Raw genomic sequence first — 17,318 nt, 5'->3', positions numbered from 1 at the left:
GGTATCAAGTCATAATGAATTGGATATAAAAAATTTAATAGGCCAATTCCGTGAGATCTCTCCCTCGTTTCGTAAATTTGTTTAACAAACGGTTGTATTATTATTTCTTCCTTGATTCATGAATCAAAAATATGTTTCTGTTAAACCATTTATAATTATTGGTTATGTGGGCGAAGCGAAGTAGATGAAGAGATGTTATGCTGGGTAATGGGGCTAGAATGACTACAAGGTGTGTTTTATTGACATCTCTGGTGGTGCATACTTAGTTGGGCTCTACTATCTCAAAGGACAGCGCTTATCAGTTTGGGAAGGCGGTTTTAGGATACGACTTTGTATTGTGCTCCGTTTTGTTAAACATATAATCATGCTTCAGTTCAGAATGATGCTTTTTCTGCTGCAATGTGATGATTCAATTCAAAATGATGCTTTTTCTGTTGTAGCTCATCTTGCTGAAGCTAAGACTCCAGTGGCAAAAATTCAATGTTTCTTGTACATTTTTCAAACAAGTTTGAATGTCTGGACAATGGCTTTATCAATCATAATTGTATTGTCTATAATAAAATGTATTAGAGTATTCAGTAATTCTAATACAACACCTATTCTATCCATTTCACAATAATATCACCGCAAAAAAAAATTGATTGGCGTACAACTTTGTTTTCAAAAATCTTCAAGTATGTAGGCTCTCATTATACCTCCATATACCATATGACATATTTTTTGCCATGAACATATTCCTTCATGGGTTCCACTCCAAATGCTGATGTTGTTGAAGATCCAAAAAGAGATGGCGCTGAAGAACCTGTCCCAAAAGGGGTGGATGAGGAGGTTGCTCCAAACGGTGAATTAAATGCAGACCTTGATGAAGATGAAAATGTGCTACCACCAAATCTAGGTGGTTTATTACCAAAAGGACTGGAAGAAGATGTAGCCGAAAAAGGATTTGCAGCAGATGCTTGACCAAAGGCAGGTGTTGTTTGACCAAAAGAAGGTGTTGTTTGACCAAAGGGATTAGACTGTCCCGGCTGGGAAAAGATACCGCCCCCTGCAGGTTGTTGGCTTGCCGGATTTGGGCCACCTTTGTCTCACAATTGATAATCCTCCCATCTTAATTCTTCATGACTTTTATCCTTGTATTGTTGCATAGCATATATGGAAATAAGTTTCCCCGATACCTGACCACCTACAGTCTCTGCCTCATTTGTCCTTGTATACGGTGCCACTCTACTACCTCCACGTTGTCCACCAAAGGTAGTTTGTCCAAATCCTGGGCTGCCAAATGTTCGAGTTGTTGACTGAGCTCCAAAAGCCGAACTCTGACCAAAAGGAGATGGAGTGCTTCCAAATGTTGTGCTGCTCCCAAATGTTGGAGTAGATGTTGCACCAAATGATGGAGCCGATTGACCAAAAGTTGTAGTGCTTCCAAAACCAAAGGAAGGAGTACTGGAAGCCCCAAAAGATGGAGTACTGGAAGCCCCAAAGGCAAGTGTAGTTGTTGACCCAAATGCAGGGGTTGTGGTACCAAACGCAAGCGTTGAAGTAGATCCAAATGCAGGTTGGCTACTTGCACCAAAAAGTTGACTCCCAAAAGCTGGTTGCGTCTGTCCAAAAGTGCTTCCAAAAGGACTTGATTGAGCAGGACTTGGTGATCCAAATCCTCCAAATGCACGCTTTTGTCCAAATGTAGATGTTCCACCAAATGGAGTAGATGTCGTAGAACCCAATGCTAGTGTTGAAGTTGCACCAAAAATTGGTGTCGAAGAGGTGCCAAACGCTAGATAGGAGGTGCCAAAAGTTGTATGAATAGTGTTATATGAGTGCGGGGTTGTATGTATGACTAGGGATTAGAAGCGATGCCACAACAGAGAGCGATGTCGCAACAAAGAGCCACGATGAGTTATACCACAACATAGTCAACACAATGTCAGGTTCACCACAACGTATACCACACGCAACAAAATACCATTCAACGCACCGCAACACAATATTATTGCACTAGTCATGCCATTCGTACATCAATCTGATCAGGATTTTACATGTATGGAGGAGGTAAAAACTACACCATAACACCTTCAGGAGGGCAACAAAGCGGAGCAGCGCTTATGTGACTGGAGGACCAAGAATGGCGGAAGTTGGTGAAGTTGAGACCTTTGCCTTCAAGGCTAAGATCAACCAGCTTTTGAGTCTTATTATCAACACTTTTTTTATAGCAACAAGGAAATTTTTCTTAGAGAGCTCATCAGCAATTCCTCAGATGCTTTGGACAAGATCTGGTTTGAGAGTCTCACGGACAAGAGTAAGTAGTCTTTTAGAAGCTAACACTTCCCTCTGAGCCAATCCACCTTCAACAATGCACCGGAGTCAGGGGATGGCCATCTCCTTTGATCGCCATTGAATGGGAAAAGATCAAGAATCCCTCGAAGGTCTATTACAGGGCTCGATATAAGGCACAGGAGAGTGATAATACCCCAGCGGTGTTGGTAAAACACAAGCGACAATTTGGAAAAAACCCAAGGATACAAAAAGCATGAATTTCTCTGTATTCAAAAGAGGAATATTTTCAAACACGACAAAATATGGAATCAAAGAAATTCCTGGACCACAGAGAACAAAATAAAGCTGGAAAGAACGCAGTTCAGTACAATAAAGCTGCTGCAAACCTATGCCAATCGCAGAGGCATATTTGAACTTGAATTACAAGGATTCATGCGTTACAGGAATTTCTCTAGCTGGGTACAGTGCAAACCAAAAGACAGTATTCGTGATTTCCACAGACAAATGCGTTTCTACAAGATGGTGTAATTATGCAGGGAACATTTCTTAGAGCTCCTACAGAACTGGGCAGAAATGGCAACTAGAATTTAGCTGAAAACATATTCATGAAATGCAAAATTGACCTGTACAAAGATGCCACAAAACAAGTGGCTCAAATTGGAGAAAGGCATGTGTACATCCGCTCTGATACCATGTTAAACACATACATGGCAGCGACAGAATATTAAATATAAGCATGAGAGTATATCTATTATTGACAATGATATACATTTATAGTACATTCATATGACATTTGGTTTTGTATTCCAAGGTCTCAGCTTGGACTTCCTTAGACTATTCAGCGTCCACACCAACCCTTAGAGGATTAGGTGTCTAACACGTTTTTTCTTATGTTTCTACCATTATTGATTTTAGGGTGGATATCGGTGGGGTTTTTGCTGCTATTGGATCTTTTTTTATTTCCCTGGTTTTCATGATTATCTTGGATGTTTTCTCATAAATTATTCAATCGGAGGTTGTCCATATTCCGGCATTGTTCATGATTGCAATCTATATATTAATTTGTATGTTTAAAGGTTGGCTCCATCATACCTACAAGTGTTTTGATGCCCTTCTAGACTGACATTCTTAACATTGCTTTCCCATAATTTCGTGTGGGGTGGGATCCTGTCTATATCTCACTGACTACTATACCATATGGAATCGGTGGATTAATTCCTTCATCATATCTAGCGTGCAAGGAATTTGGTTTTAGGATATGCAACTAGTGGCGGACATGTCTCAAGTGTTGTTGTTGTTACTGCTCTGAAGGGTTAGATGGTTGGGTTGGTTGATGGGCAGTGATCTGCATATTCATGGTCATATTGCTTGGTCTGGTTTTTCCTTGTGCTGGGATACTTTTCCAACCACCACCTTTTTCCCTTCCGGTGAGTAATTGAATTTTTCATGTGGCAGGACGCGGGGGTAGCTATTAATTGATTGGACTTGGGTTGTTCATTCATTATCCCTGGTCGTATATTTTCTGCTTTTTTTGGCATTGGACGACATGTTTAGTATGTCCATTTCTAGTTTACTATTTTTCTAATATATGCATCTACTTCATACCTCTTTCGGGTTTATTTTCAGCAGCAGCATTTCTTGTTTGACGATATGTGGGCTGCATTTGCCACCCTGCGGGCGGGCGGGCCACCGGGGTGGCGCAAGGGGAGGTTGCGCAACCCCCCCCCCCCCCCCCCGGTGCCACCCTAGTGGTCCGCCCGTCCGCGGGGTGGTGGATCAATTCCGAGGGCCCGCGGGGGGGGGGGGGGGGGGGTGTTGTAGCCTCCCCCTGCGCCACCCGGAAACCCGCCCACCCGCGGGGTGGCGGGGCCACTGTTGTGTCGGCCGGGCCCACAGGGTGGCAAGGTGACTGTTGTGTTGCCCAATAATCGCCCCGCCACCTAGCAGGCAGGCGGGCCGCCAGGGTGGCACAGGGGGGGTGTTGCGGCAGCCTCCCCCTGCACCACCCCGGCGACCCACCTGCCCATGGGGTGGCGGGGCGACACAACAGTCACCCTACTACCCCGCGGGCGAGCGGGCCGCAGGGGTGGTGTGTGGGGAGGCTGCCACAGCATCCCCCCACGCCATCTCGGCGACCCGCCCGCCCTCAGGGTGGCAGGGTGATTATGAGAATCGCCTTGCCACCTTGCAGGCAGGCAGACCAACCATACTCATCGCCCCTAACCTACAGGCCTGTTTGGCCGTCGTGAGCATTACCGGGCCCATTTGGCCGTCGTGAGCTTTACCGAGCCCACCATGCTCACAACGGACGTAGTGGGTAAATTTGGCCCGCAAAAAGTTTTAATTTAAAAAAAAAAATCTACTTCATTAAACTTATTTAATATTAAAATTTGCAAGGAAAAAAAATTAACTAACCTTTCAATTGCGAGAATTCTCCGTTGAATTACGGAGATATTTTACTGTACGGTTAATGTGAGATTAATTTGTCTTTAAAAAGAATTAACATGTTAATTTTTTTATGGCGATATAGGAAACTATAATAAAGCGAATATTATGGAATGTTTTACAGCGGGTTGAATGTGGGATTAATTTGTTTTAGAGTGTATTATAAAAAATTTAAAAAACATTCAATTGTTTAGTAAATATTATATACTTTAACTATTAAAATAATTTAGGTAAAAGTTGTAGTTTACAATTTTAACTTTAAAGATTTATTTCATAAAAAAAATTAGTTTACATTTTTCAATAAATTGTAGAATAAAATAATGAAGGGAAATAAATCTAACAAAATTTTTGGAGGGAAATATTTTGGCGAAACTTTTTGGAGGGAAAATTTTTGGAGGGAAAATTTCATTCTCTAAGCTATATAATATCTTTAGGAGACTTTGCATTTGTATCATTCAACCTCTTCTATTTGAAAGGGATGGATTCTCCTGATAGTGAAGTTTCGCTTTGTATAGCATCAACATCTTCATCGCGTAACAACTCTATTCATATTGATGAATATAACGGGAATTCTTCCACTATGAATAGAAAGTCAATTCTTCCACTTAGTCCTAATCCTAAGGACTATGAGAGCAGCACTGATGAAAGAGGGGATGGAGAATTTCAAATAAATAAAGAGTTACGGATTCCACTTAGTCCTAATTCTAAGGACTATGAGAGCAGCAGTGATGAAGAGCATAATGACAAATTTCAAAAGAATGGAGTGTCATGGTGTCCACTTAGTCCTAATCCTATGGACTATGAAAGCAACAATGATGAATTTCAAAAGAATGGAGTGTCACGGTGTCCACTTAGTCCTAATTCTAAGGACTATGAGAGTAACAGTGACGAAGAGCATGATGATGAAGTTCAAAAGAATGGAGTGTCACGATGTCCACTTAGTCCTAATTCTAAGGACTATGAGAGCAGCAGTGCTGAAGACATGATGACGGATTTCAAAAGAATGGTGTGTCAGAGTGTCCACTTAGTCATAATTCTAAGGACTATGAGAGTAGCAGTGATGAAGAGCGTGATGACGAATTTCAAAATAATGGAGTGTCACGGTCTCCACTTAGTCCTAATTCTAAGGACTATGAGAGCAGCAGTGATGAAGATGTTCAAAAGAATGGAGTGTCATGGTGTCCACTTAGTCTTAATTCTAAGGACTATGAGAGCAGTAGTGCTGAAGAGCATGATGACGAATTTCAAAAGAATGGAGCGTCAAAGTGTCCACTTAGTCCTAATTCTAAGGACTATGAGAGCAGCAATGATGAAGAGCGTGATGACGAATTTCAAAAGAATGGAGTGTCACGGTCTCCACTTAGTCCTAATTCTAAGGACTATGAGAGCAGCAGTGCTGAAGAGCGTGATGATGAATTTCAAAAGAATGGAGTGTCAGAGTGTCCACTTAGTCCTAATTCTAAGGACTATGAGAGCAGCAGTGATGAAGAGTGTGATGACGAATTTCAAAAGAATGGAGTGTCATGGTCTCCACTTAGTCCTAATTCTAAGGAATATGAGAGCAGCAGTGATGAAGAGCATGATGATGAAGTTCAAAAGAATAGAGTGTCACGGTGTCCACTTAATCCTAATTCTAAGGACTATGAGAGAAATAGTGATGAAGAGCGTGATGATGAATTTCAAAAGAATGGAGTGTCACGGTGTTGGCGAGATAAATCAATCTTGCGGACAAGATCGATCTCCCTAGTATCAGAAGATAGTCTAGCAACAAACAGACAAACAAACCTATCTTTCTCTAGACATATGCGATTTATAATTATATACTACACAAATGCTAAGATCCTACCTTAGATCTAGTGCTTGTTCGTAGTAGTCATCCTCCAATCGTTTGAAAGCGTTACCTTTGAAGACCTGCAATCACAAACAAGCAAACATTAAATAGCACCTGCATAAAAAATATTATAAATCATGTCTATTATGGTGATCAAGGAATCCATAAAATAAACCATGAATTAACAGCTTATTGAGAAAAACAAATATATTTGTATTAACTTTGAATAGTAGCAGAACCTTACAACCTTTTAAGCCTTGATGTTGAACAAGCTCTTCCTGGGATCCGAAACAGGAATTTCTCTTACTTTGACAAGTCTTGCACTCTTCCAAATGAGATAAATAGAGGTATGTAATCTCTCCTCATCAAAACTCAACTAAAGAAGACTAAGTTCCAGCAGCATTTTACCTCAAAAATACTAAGCTTCTCCCACCAGGTAACCAGACCAATGCTTCTTTTCATAGTGCAGAGGAAGAGGTTACTGGTCCACCAATGAAGGGATAGAATCCTCCTTCAAAGGAATAAGCTCCTCACATCAAGGGGTTAGCTCCTTAAGGTATGGGATACATGAACCTTAAAAGAGCGAACTTGCCACCTCAAGATTCCTTCCAAAAGCTTCTGAAATCACTAAAAGTGAGTTTTTCAGAGTATACTCGCGCCTTTTTTACTTTTATAGGGGTCCGCATCTTTAACACAGAGACAGTGCGGTTAGGTGCGCATGAGACATGACCATTAGGTGTGCGAACAGGTAAGACAAAGAGAAAGTGCGGAACCAGAGTTTTAAAAACTTTTGAGGGATTTTCTCTTATTTTCCAGGCTTGATATGAGAAACTGACATTTTAGACTTGCAGAGGAGGAAAGTATGAGTGGTAATGATCTCACACAGATAGTAGAATGTCAAGGTGACAATTTTTAGTGCAACAGATTGCCCCCTAAAGTGCGAAGTCTGTAATAGATGAAGATAGAGTCTGTCATGTATGAATAGTGAATTACTTTATCATTTCAAGGATCATTTTGTGGACACCCCAGTTGGAACCTGTAAAACATTCAATGCAATATATATATATATATATATAGACATATCATCACTGAGGTAGACATTCCCATACTCAGATCAAAACTGACTAGAAAACTGACTAAACTGTTTTGATATAAGAATGATTTTGAATACATCAAGAGTATAGACATGTGTAGACACAGTATGGACGTAGCATTATGTTTATGAATAGTCCACTGTATAATGAATAACAAAATTTCTCATAGCCTGGATGGTAGAAACTAGATCCAGGGTTTTGATTTCCGCTTCCTGAACTAGTACGATTCTATCCATGTGAATGAATGTGTCAAAGTCGAACATGGTAGAAACCACTTGATTACCAGTGAATGATGTGGACCGTTAACAAGTGTGAGAGAAACCACCAGTAATGTCAATGGCTCTCAAAGTACCCAGTACAATCCATGAAATGTGAATAAATGAGCTAAAGTCGAGCATGTCATAGAATCATTCGGTCGAAGATCAATGATGCAACCTATTGTCGAAAGCGAGAAATCTGCCATTAGGGCATGTAGTTTTCAAGGTACTGACGATTTCTAGATCAACTTCCTAGATAATGAGCTGAAGTCGATAGAAGGCGATCCGTCGTAGGCAAGCCCACAACACGAAATCATAGATCAAGTGTTGAAAAAATATATTGGCAAGGACTGACTCAGGGATGGTCAAAATGGATGACAGATATCTTGCATATGAATGGTTTGTTTGAACTATTCTCTTAAACACATAACGACACTGCAGATGGCTTGGTGACAATTGACCCAAAGCTAATACCCAAAAACCAGTTGAAGACTTTCAATGTGGTTTGATTAACTGTTAGGCAAAGGATTTTCCCAACCCGGGTGAACAAAAAGTGTCGTGTTCAAGAGTGGTTGACGACTTTTTTTAAAAACAAAGTGTAACAAACAGGTTCATTTTTCTCTCTTTTCCCCCACTATTTCTAGTAAGTACCTCTTTATTTTTGACAAGATTGAGGAGGATAAAATTTGCTTGTTTATAAGCTCATCCTTCGGATGATTCCAACTTAGTTTAAAATTCAAACCCTAAGAAGGAGTGGTTCGTTCCTGTTTAAAATTGAACAGATCCTTCACTGTTAAATTTTAACGAATCCAGTATAGGAAAAACTCGGTGTTTTTCAATTTTAGGGAGTCAGAAGAAAAACTTAAGAAAACTCCATGGGGGTACTTTTTCATAAATTAATCCCTCAGGTCCGAAAAAGGATAAAATAATACAGGAGGGATGACATTTCCAATACTTTAACGAGCTGGAAAAGACAAGCGCTCGACAATCTTTTCATATTTAACGAGTCTGAAAAGGGTTTAAAGAGGACTCTATTGACCATAATTAGTCAATGTATACCTTTTTCGTAAATAGTCCATTTCAGTCCGTAAAAGGGGTAAACTTATACTGAAGGGACGATTATTCATTTATTTTAACGAGTTCAAACAATCAAGTGCTTGGCAATCTTTTCAATTTTCGAGAGTCTGAAAAGAGCTTAAAGAGGACTCCAATGTTTCGCTTTTTCATAATTTTTGAAAGAGTCCAAAAAAGTGATACAATTATGCTCTTTGTTGAAAAATGATCAATTTTCCCGAAAAATCCAATATTCTGCACAAAAACTCAAAACATTGCACATACCTGTTTAAGACAAATAAAAATGTTTTTAAAGACATACCTTTTTAAAGTGAAAAATAAATAAATTAAAAATTCATTTATTTGAAAAAACTTATAAAAAGGGCTTTTCTAACTTCATTTTTACCATTTGAGTTCAGAGTGAGAAGTGAGAGATTTTGGTTTAAAAAGTTCCTGTGAAGATTCTGGAAAATCCGTCTGTCGAAATCGAAAACCGTCAACTCCAGGTAATCCACGTCTCCTTAACTTGCATTTCATTCATTTACATTTTGCTTTTAGGCTTTAAATTTGATTTTTAAAGGAAAAATAGGTTTAAAAAATCCCTCGCAGGGGTCCATAGGTGCAAAACGCGGGCCCTACAGACCTCAACTTTTTTTTATAAAGAAAAAAGTCGTGGGTCCGCACCTATTGCTCACAACCCATGCAGACCTGCGCACTGTTAGTAAGCAGCGGGTGCGGACCCCGCGCAATGAATTTTAAAACTTAAATTTCTCCATTTTTGCCAAAATTTTTCGAACAAGCTTGTTCTAATATGTCTTTTTATGCATTGTAAGACATTCAAAATGCTTATTTGGCAAGAACACGAGCACAAGGATGTAGATTATGCCGCAATGAATGATATTCCCACATTGCAAGCATTGAGAGCATACAGATTGTATAAGTTTTGGGCCATGCAGGGCATGAGGGCCCAAGTAGACCTCTTGACATGGCTAGTAGACATATGGAACACACAGGACTAGTGCTTTGTGATTGGTGGCCACCGGCTCGAAATCGAGCTGGAGGAAATATACTTTTTGACTGGTTTGTCCAAAAGGGGCGAACAATTATCTCTTTTTGGAACTAGGCCAAGTGGCCAGTCTGTCGCTAGTCTCCGATTGGAGTTTTGCGATGATCAAGCAAACCCCAAGGATAAAAGGATTGATATTAAAACTATCAGCAGTACTGAGCTTAAATTTATTTCATTCACTGTTACCAGACTATGCGGGAGTGTAGCATTGCATGTGGCTACTAGATCCCAGATGTAGATGGCTGTAGACTGTTTTCGAGGCACCATATACAACTGGTGCGAGGCTGTGTTGGCAAATGTGAAAGGCCAACTAACCAGAGCAAAGAATGGACAGCTGAAAAACTTTGGATATGGATTTATCGTAGTCACCTTTTCTCTAGAGAGGATCCCCATGTTAGCCCCGTAGCATATTCCTGTTGATGTTGGTCTTCCTCGAGAGCCTAGAATGGTTCGTTGGGTTGCTTTGATGGCCCGTCACTCTGAGGGCATAGAGGTTGTTCGATTTCCACCTGAATATTTTCGTTGGTTGAACAACCAACTTTTTGTGATTCAGGACTTTCCATACACCGGGATGGATTACCATGGCGACCCAGACATGATTCTTCCACCAGGAGAGCAATGGGATGATTCAGGTAAAAACCATTTTCAACACTTTCTAAGTTTTAATTTTTTTTATATTTTAAATCGTCCAAAACTGACAATCAAAAGTTTAAATGCAGATGTGGGTCCACGACGACCAATTGCTCTCCAGCATTATGAGAGGAGACAACCAGCTATAGCAGCACCAACCCCACAGGACCAATTAGCAGAGATCCTGACCAACTTGGAGCATCATCTAGAGCGTTTGACACTAGATATTCCAGAGACTGATATAGATGACATTCCACTTAGGTTACAGAGATATGTGATTGGGGTCCCAAGACCTTTTAGGAGGTTCCTATGTAGGGTGGCTTGAGCAGTAGTTTCTTATCGTGATCATCACCAGGGATAGGATGATCGATTTTGTAGACTCACGACATTTTGTCTTTTTGTATTATCATTTTTTCTGATCATAAGGTGTTTTTCAACCTATGATCGAAGACGATGTACATTTTGAAACACACTTCTATGCTATGATATATCATTATTACCGGCTATCTCGTGTAACATGTTATCGAATGTTATTAAATTTATTGTTTTGATTATTGCAAATGTTTATTTATCATACTAGAAGCAACTGCATCTACTAATGTATTTAAATGTCTTGGAATATGCTGATATTCAATGTAATCAAATTCACGTTCCAAGAGACGAACTCTCAAAAATAACCTTAATAACACTGGATTTCTAATGGCATAAACCCTGTTAAGTTGTAATACAACGAGTTCAGAATCCAACCTAACAATAAAACTCTGAATCCCAAATGAGATGGATTCAAATAATAAATCACTTCACTACACTCTGCAATGTTATTCGTTGTTTTACCGAGGTTTACCCCATGCATAAACACTAACTCATCAGAGGGTGAATAAATAACCCAAGCTGCGGAAGAAATGTTTCGTGTACTACGACAAGCACCATCAGTAAAACCAATGTATGTTTGAAGAGACATCGACATCTGCAATATCAAGAGTGAAATCAAGATAAGTAGGAATAATGATAAGAGCACTCTCTAAACTAGGCACACTTTTTTAATCTAAAATACACCAACTATCAAGAAACTAATCTAACAAAAAATCTCCACACAGAATTTAAGCATAATATCTATTCAGATAAAGTCCATTTCTGGGTTGACACCGTCAAAATCTATCAATTCATAAGCCCCTTTTGTCAGCTTTCGCTTAACAATGTAAGGACCATGCCACATAGGTACAAATTTTCCAGCCCCTAGCTTATCGTTCACTTGATCATATACTAAAACTAGGTCTCCTTCTGAAAAATTACGAGGTGTAACACTTCTGTCGTACTGAGCTTTTATTCGTTTCGCATGAGTCTCGTTTGCTATTGCAACAGTGCGTCGATTCTCATCTAGCTGAGCTAAGTACAAAAAACTTTTCTCTTCTTTAGAAGTAGCTGGGAGTAATTCTATGGCTAATTGTAATGACGGAATTTCGCATTCAATAGGTAACACTGCTTCCAAATCGTAGACCAGTTGAAAAGGAGTGAAACCAGTCGATGTTTTCACTGAGGTCCGATATGCCCAAAGTGCTGAAAATAGCATGGTATGCCAATTTGACTTATGAATACCAATGATTCGTTTGATCATAGTGACTAAAACTTTATTGATAGCTTCAACCAGACCATTAGCCTATGTGTAATGCGGAGTAGAACTATCGTGGCGCAGGCCAAGTTGATCTGTCAGTCCAGTCATCATGATATTTCGAAAGTAACTTCCATGATCAGTAATAATAGCTTGAGGAACACTGATCCAGAAATTATATGATTGAATACGAAAGTTGCAACAGTTTTTCCGTCTACCGAAAATGTAGGCATTGCCTCGTCCCACTTAGTAAAATAATCTATTGCTAGGATAATATATGCATGCCCCTCGACCGAGTGAGGGTTACATGTAATAAAGTCAATACCCCACTTTGCGAAAGGACCGATAGCAATTATAGGGTGAAGAGGAGCAGGTGGAGCACACATTTTACGATCAAAGATTTGACAATTGTGGCATTTCCGGATTGCATAGATACAATATTTGAATAAGGATGGCCAGAAATAACCAGCGTGCAATATCTTTTGGGTTGTGGCATACCTAGACATATGACCGCCACATGCTCCAGAATGACAGTGATTCAGAACCTTTTCAGCTTCTTCATGAGTTAAACAACATTGGAAAACAGAATCCGCTCCACAACAATAAAGTGTATCACCAATAATATTGTATTTTTGGGATTGGAAGCGTATTTTCCATCGCTGAGATTGTGAGATTTCAGGCTAAAAAGATTGGGCTTGGAGATAAACAATAATATCTCCATACCAAGGATCAAGAGTATTGATAAGAAACAAGGATTCATCCGCAATGGGTTGTTCCACCACAGTTTTAGTATTAGTACGCGGGAAATCACACATCAGTTCGGCAAAAAACAAAGATTTCTTTGCCTTGTATTTTTCAAATTCCAAGTCAAATTCCTGTAGGATAACTATCCATTTGGAATACTGCCCCCTAGCAATTGTTTAGTCAAGATATACATCGTAGGGTTACAGTCAGAAATTACTGTGGTTTTGCATAATAAGATGTAGTGACGAAATCTTTGGACAGCTTGGACAGCTGCCAATGCCAATTTCTCCACTGTTGAGATTGCAACAAGATGATGGAGCTTAGTGAAAAGAGTCGCCTTCACTAAGTGGACCCGCAGGAAAATTATGGTGCAAGTTCTATTTTTGGATCCCAGCAAGGATGATCACAACAGGAGTGACCACAGCAGGGATGATCACAGCAGGAGTGACCACAGCAAGAGTGATCACAGTAGGAGTGACCACAACAGGAGTGATCACAGCAGGAGTGATCAAAGTCTATTTTTAGACTGGCTATCCAAAATAGAAAAGTCAAATATTATTGTCTCATAATAATATTTGGACTATAAACTTGCTCTTATTCTCTTGGTGCACTTCAGTTTGAGCTACAGATGTGGCCCATGTAGCTGTCAGAAGGAAGTACGCTTTTCTTATGAGTCAATTGAGTTGTTGCATGCATGACTTCAGTTAGAACTCAATCAGTTGAGTTTGGTGGAGTTGATTGTGGAGTTGATGGAGTTGTGTTCAGTTTGACTTGGTTAAACTAGTTGTAGTTAGTCTAACTGCAAATAGACTAATGATGAGTTTTTAAACTAATTATTAACTCATAATAAAACTATAGAATACATCAGTTAACTCAGTTGCATGTCAGTGTATGTTTAGTTCAACAGGGACAAGTGTTAGAGGATCAGATTGCTATCAGTTGTGACTATAGTTGTGCATGAGGATTTTCACAATCAAGGGATTGATTATGCCAATGAGTTTGCTCATGTATTTTCCCAGTATCATAGCCTCTGTTCACGTCTAACATAGTGTGAGTGATTCTTTGGAGGTGAAATACGAGTTTGGTAAACCATTCTCATTCATTCTTGAGCAGGTATTGAGCTGTGGGGGCAGGCAAGCAGCGGGGGAGATTTGGAGATCAGATCTGAGCTGTATTGTGTGTAGCATGTGGAGATAGTACTGAGTACTTGGGATGAGTATTGTACTATGTATTGTTACATGATTCAATCACTATAATATACAGATAGTTGGGGTTTTTAGCGAGATTCTTTCCTCGGGAAAATATTGTGTTGATATGTGTGATTGATGCTTCTATATACGTCTGTGAATGTTTCTGCTTCTGTAAACTGATGATCAACATAGAGGAGGTTATGTATTATGCATGCTCCACTTAAAAGTGTATAATCGGGATAATATCTGTGAATATGTGTCATATTATTCAAAATTTCTACATGGTATCAGAGCTAGATAATTGTAGAAAAAGTTTCTACATGGTATCAGAGTTGTTGATCATCAGATCTACTATTCAGGAAGTGTTTACATTCTATTTCTTCAGGCAGAGTCTATAATCGGGTCAAGTAGCCTCTAGATTCATCCTTCCTTCGGAAGGTGAGATATCCGGTGAATGCCCATACAGTCAATATCTGTACGAGAAATATTGTGTTCTCACGAATCTTAGATCCGAGGCAGTTGAATTGGTTGTTGGTGGAATTTGAATTTGCAGCAGTGTTGTTGAAATGTCTTTCAATGGATTGCGAATGTTATTCCAAAGCAAGAGTGACTTGGCGCTCAAGGATAAACTCAGAAACAATAAGTATGAGAATGGATGTTCATCAAAGGTATCTGATGAAGAGAATTGCACTTTGGCTACCAAAGCAAAGAAGGGGAAGAACAAGAAAGCTTCTCATTCTGGTGCGAAAGGAAAGAAGTAGGACATGTCCAAGGTGAAGTTTTTTCACTGTCACCAGCACGAACACTATGCCACTAATTGTCTGCAGAAGAAGAAGAACAAGCAGGCTGCTGGATCGGCAGCAGGAGAGGCTCTAGCCTCACACTTTGAGCTTGATTTTTCATTGATCGCATGCTTGGTTTCAAGTGTGATGGGATCGGTGTGGTTCTTGGACAGTGGTGCGTTTTTTCACATGACGGGAGATAGAGATTTGTTCTCTGATCTGGAGGACAAAGATCTTGGAGTGCACATCGAGATGGGCGATTATGGTAGATACAGTGCGACTGGTATCGGTACCATTTCCTTTGAGAGGGAGTCTGGTAAACCCTTCGTATTGAAGGAAGTCATGCATGTTCCAGGATTGAAGAAGAATCTTATCTCAGTGGCGATGTTAGAAGACAAGGGGTATGATGTTGTTTTCAGCGAGGGAAAGGCTTTCCTGCGCAGCAAGACAACTGGTGAGACCCGCAAGATAGGGGTTCGAGTGAGGAACCTTTATCAGTTGCATGTAGATGGATGCGCAGCAATGGCAGGCAAGGCAGAAGGATTGGTGAGCCGGGATGATGGCGAGTTGAGGCACAGGAGATTGGGTCACCTTCACCATGGAGCCTTGAAGATACTGCAGCAGATCACTACAGGGCTTCCTAAAGGCACACTTGCGCAATCAGATCAGTGCAAGGGGTGTACTTTGGGGAAGTTTGTGAAAGCCACCTTTCACGAGAAGGATAGTCACGCCACGACGATCCTTGAGAGAATTCACACAGACGTGTGTGGACCTTTCTCAGTTGCTTCGATAGCAAAACACAGGTATTATGTGATTTTTGTTGATGATTTCTCTCGTAAGTGCTGGATCTTCTTCATGCAAAAGAAGAGCGAGACATATTCAAAGTTCTGTGAATTCAAAGCACTGGTCGAGAAGGAGTCGGGAAAGAAGGTGAAGGCTCTTAGGAGCGATAATGGTGGTGAATACATCTCGGACGAGTTCAAGGATTTCTGCAAGGCAGAAGGGATACGTAGAGAGCTCATAGCTCCCCATAACCCACAGCAAAATGGGGTAGCTGAGCAAAAGAACAGAACGATTGTGGGTGCTGCACGGGCAATGTTGCATGATCAGAGCCTACCCCTTCACTTGTGGGTGGAAGCATGCAATACAGTAGTTTATGTGCAGAACCGTTGTCCTCATAGGATACTTGGCATGAGTACACCCGAGGAGGCTTATTCTGGTAAGAAGCCTGATCTTTCTCATTTGAGGATTTTTGGTGCTAACGTTTACATGCATGTGACGAAGGATGCCAGGAAGAAGTTGGAGCCGATCGAAAGGTTGGGATATTTGTGGGGTACACTGATACGCCCCACAACTATCGTGTGTATTTGCCAAACAGTGGTAAAACTGTTGTGCGACGGGATATAAAATTTCAAGAGGAGAAAGCCATGAAGTGTTCGCTTGAGAGGGAGCTACACTTACATGCAGATGAGGAGCTATTAGTTCCTAAGGATGAGCTTCAGGATTTGGATCAGCCACAGGATGAGGTTCATGGAGTGGAAGAGTCCACTCATGCAGCGCCAACCATCAGAGGGCGAAAGCGCTTGACATAAGCTGAGCGACTGGCTCAAGATGCAGAGAAAGTTGTAGGACCACCTACAGCCCAACACAGGCAGAGACAGTCACCTGATCGGTACACTGGATACATGGCTCTTATGAGCAAGTGTGTTGTGACTAAGCCATCCTCTTTCGAGGAAGCTGTGGAGGATCCCGCATGGGTAGACGCCATGGTGGAAGAGTATGATTCTATTGTCAGAAACAGTGCATGGGAGATTGTTCCTAGACCGGAAGGGAAATCAGTGGTGGGTTCGAGATTGATCTACAAAGTTAAGCAAGCAGCTGACGGGAGTGTAGAGAAGTACAAGGCAAGATTTGTTGCCCGAGGCTTTTCACAGATAGAGGGGATCGATTATGAGGAAACCTTTGCACCCGTCGCAAGGTATTCTTCCATACGGACGATTCTTGCTCTCTCAGCGCAGATGGGATGGCACATTCATCAGATGGATGTGAAGACTGCGTTCCTCAACGGAGTCATTGAGGAGGAGGTATACATTGAGCAACCCGAAGGCTTTGAGGTATTCAGCAATGAGTCGCATGTGTGCAGGCTCAAGAGAGCGTTGTATGGGTTGAAGCAAGCACCACGTGATTGGTACACACGGATAGACAGCTATTTCACAGGACTTGGATTCTCCAAGAGCGAGGCGGATCCTAACCTATACCAGATTGTGGTGGAGGGTAAGTTGCTTATCATTGTACTGTATGTTGATGATTTGATTCTAACGGGTGATGAGATGTTGATACTGT

General features: G+C 40.8%; 1 pseudogene; it reads right to left on the bottom strand.

Annotated features, from left to right (window-relative positions):
* Positions 1–689: 689 nt before the first annotated feature.
* Positions 690–17,318, bottom strand: part of LOC149156157 (uncharacterized) — a 52,429-nt pseudogene continuing 35,800 nt past the window's right edge.

The sequence above is a fragment of the Pinus tabuliformis genome, chromosome 9 (assembly GCF_031772625.1).
Source record: "Pinus tabuliformis cultivar Carrire ecotype Pingquan chromosome 9, CPIR1, whole genome shotgun sequence".
In the NCBI taxonomy this organism is placed as follows: domain Eukaryota; kingdom Viridiplantae; phylum Streptophyta; class Pinopsida; order Pinales; family Pinaceae; genus Pinus; species Pinus tabuliformis.
Note: the sequence above shows the minus strand (reverse complement) of the source record. Positions and strands in the feature narration are given on the sequence as shown.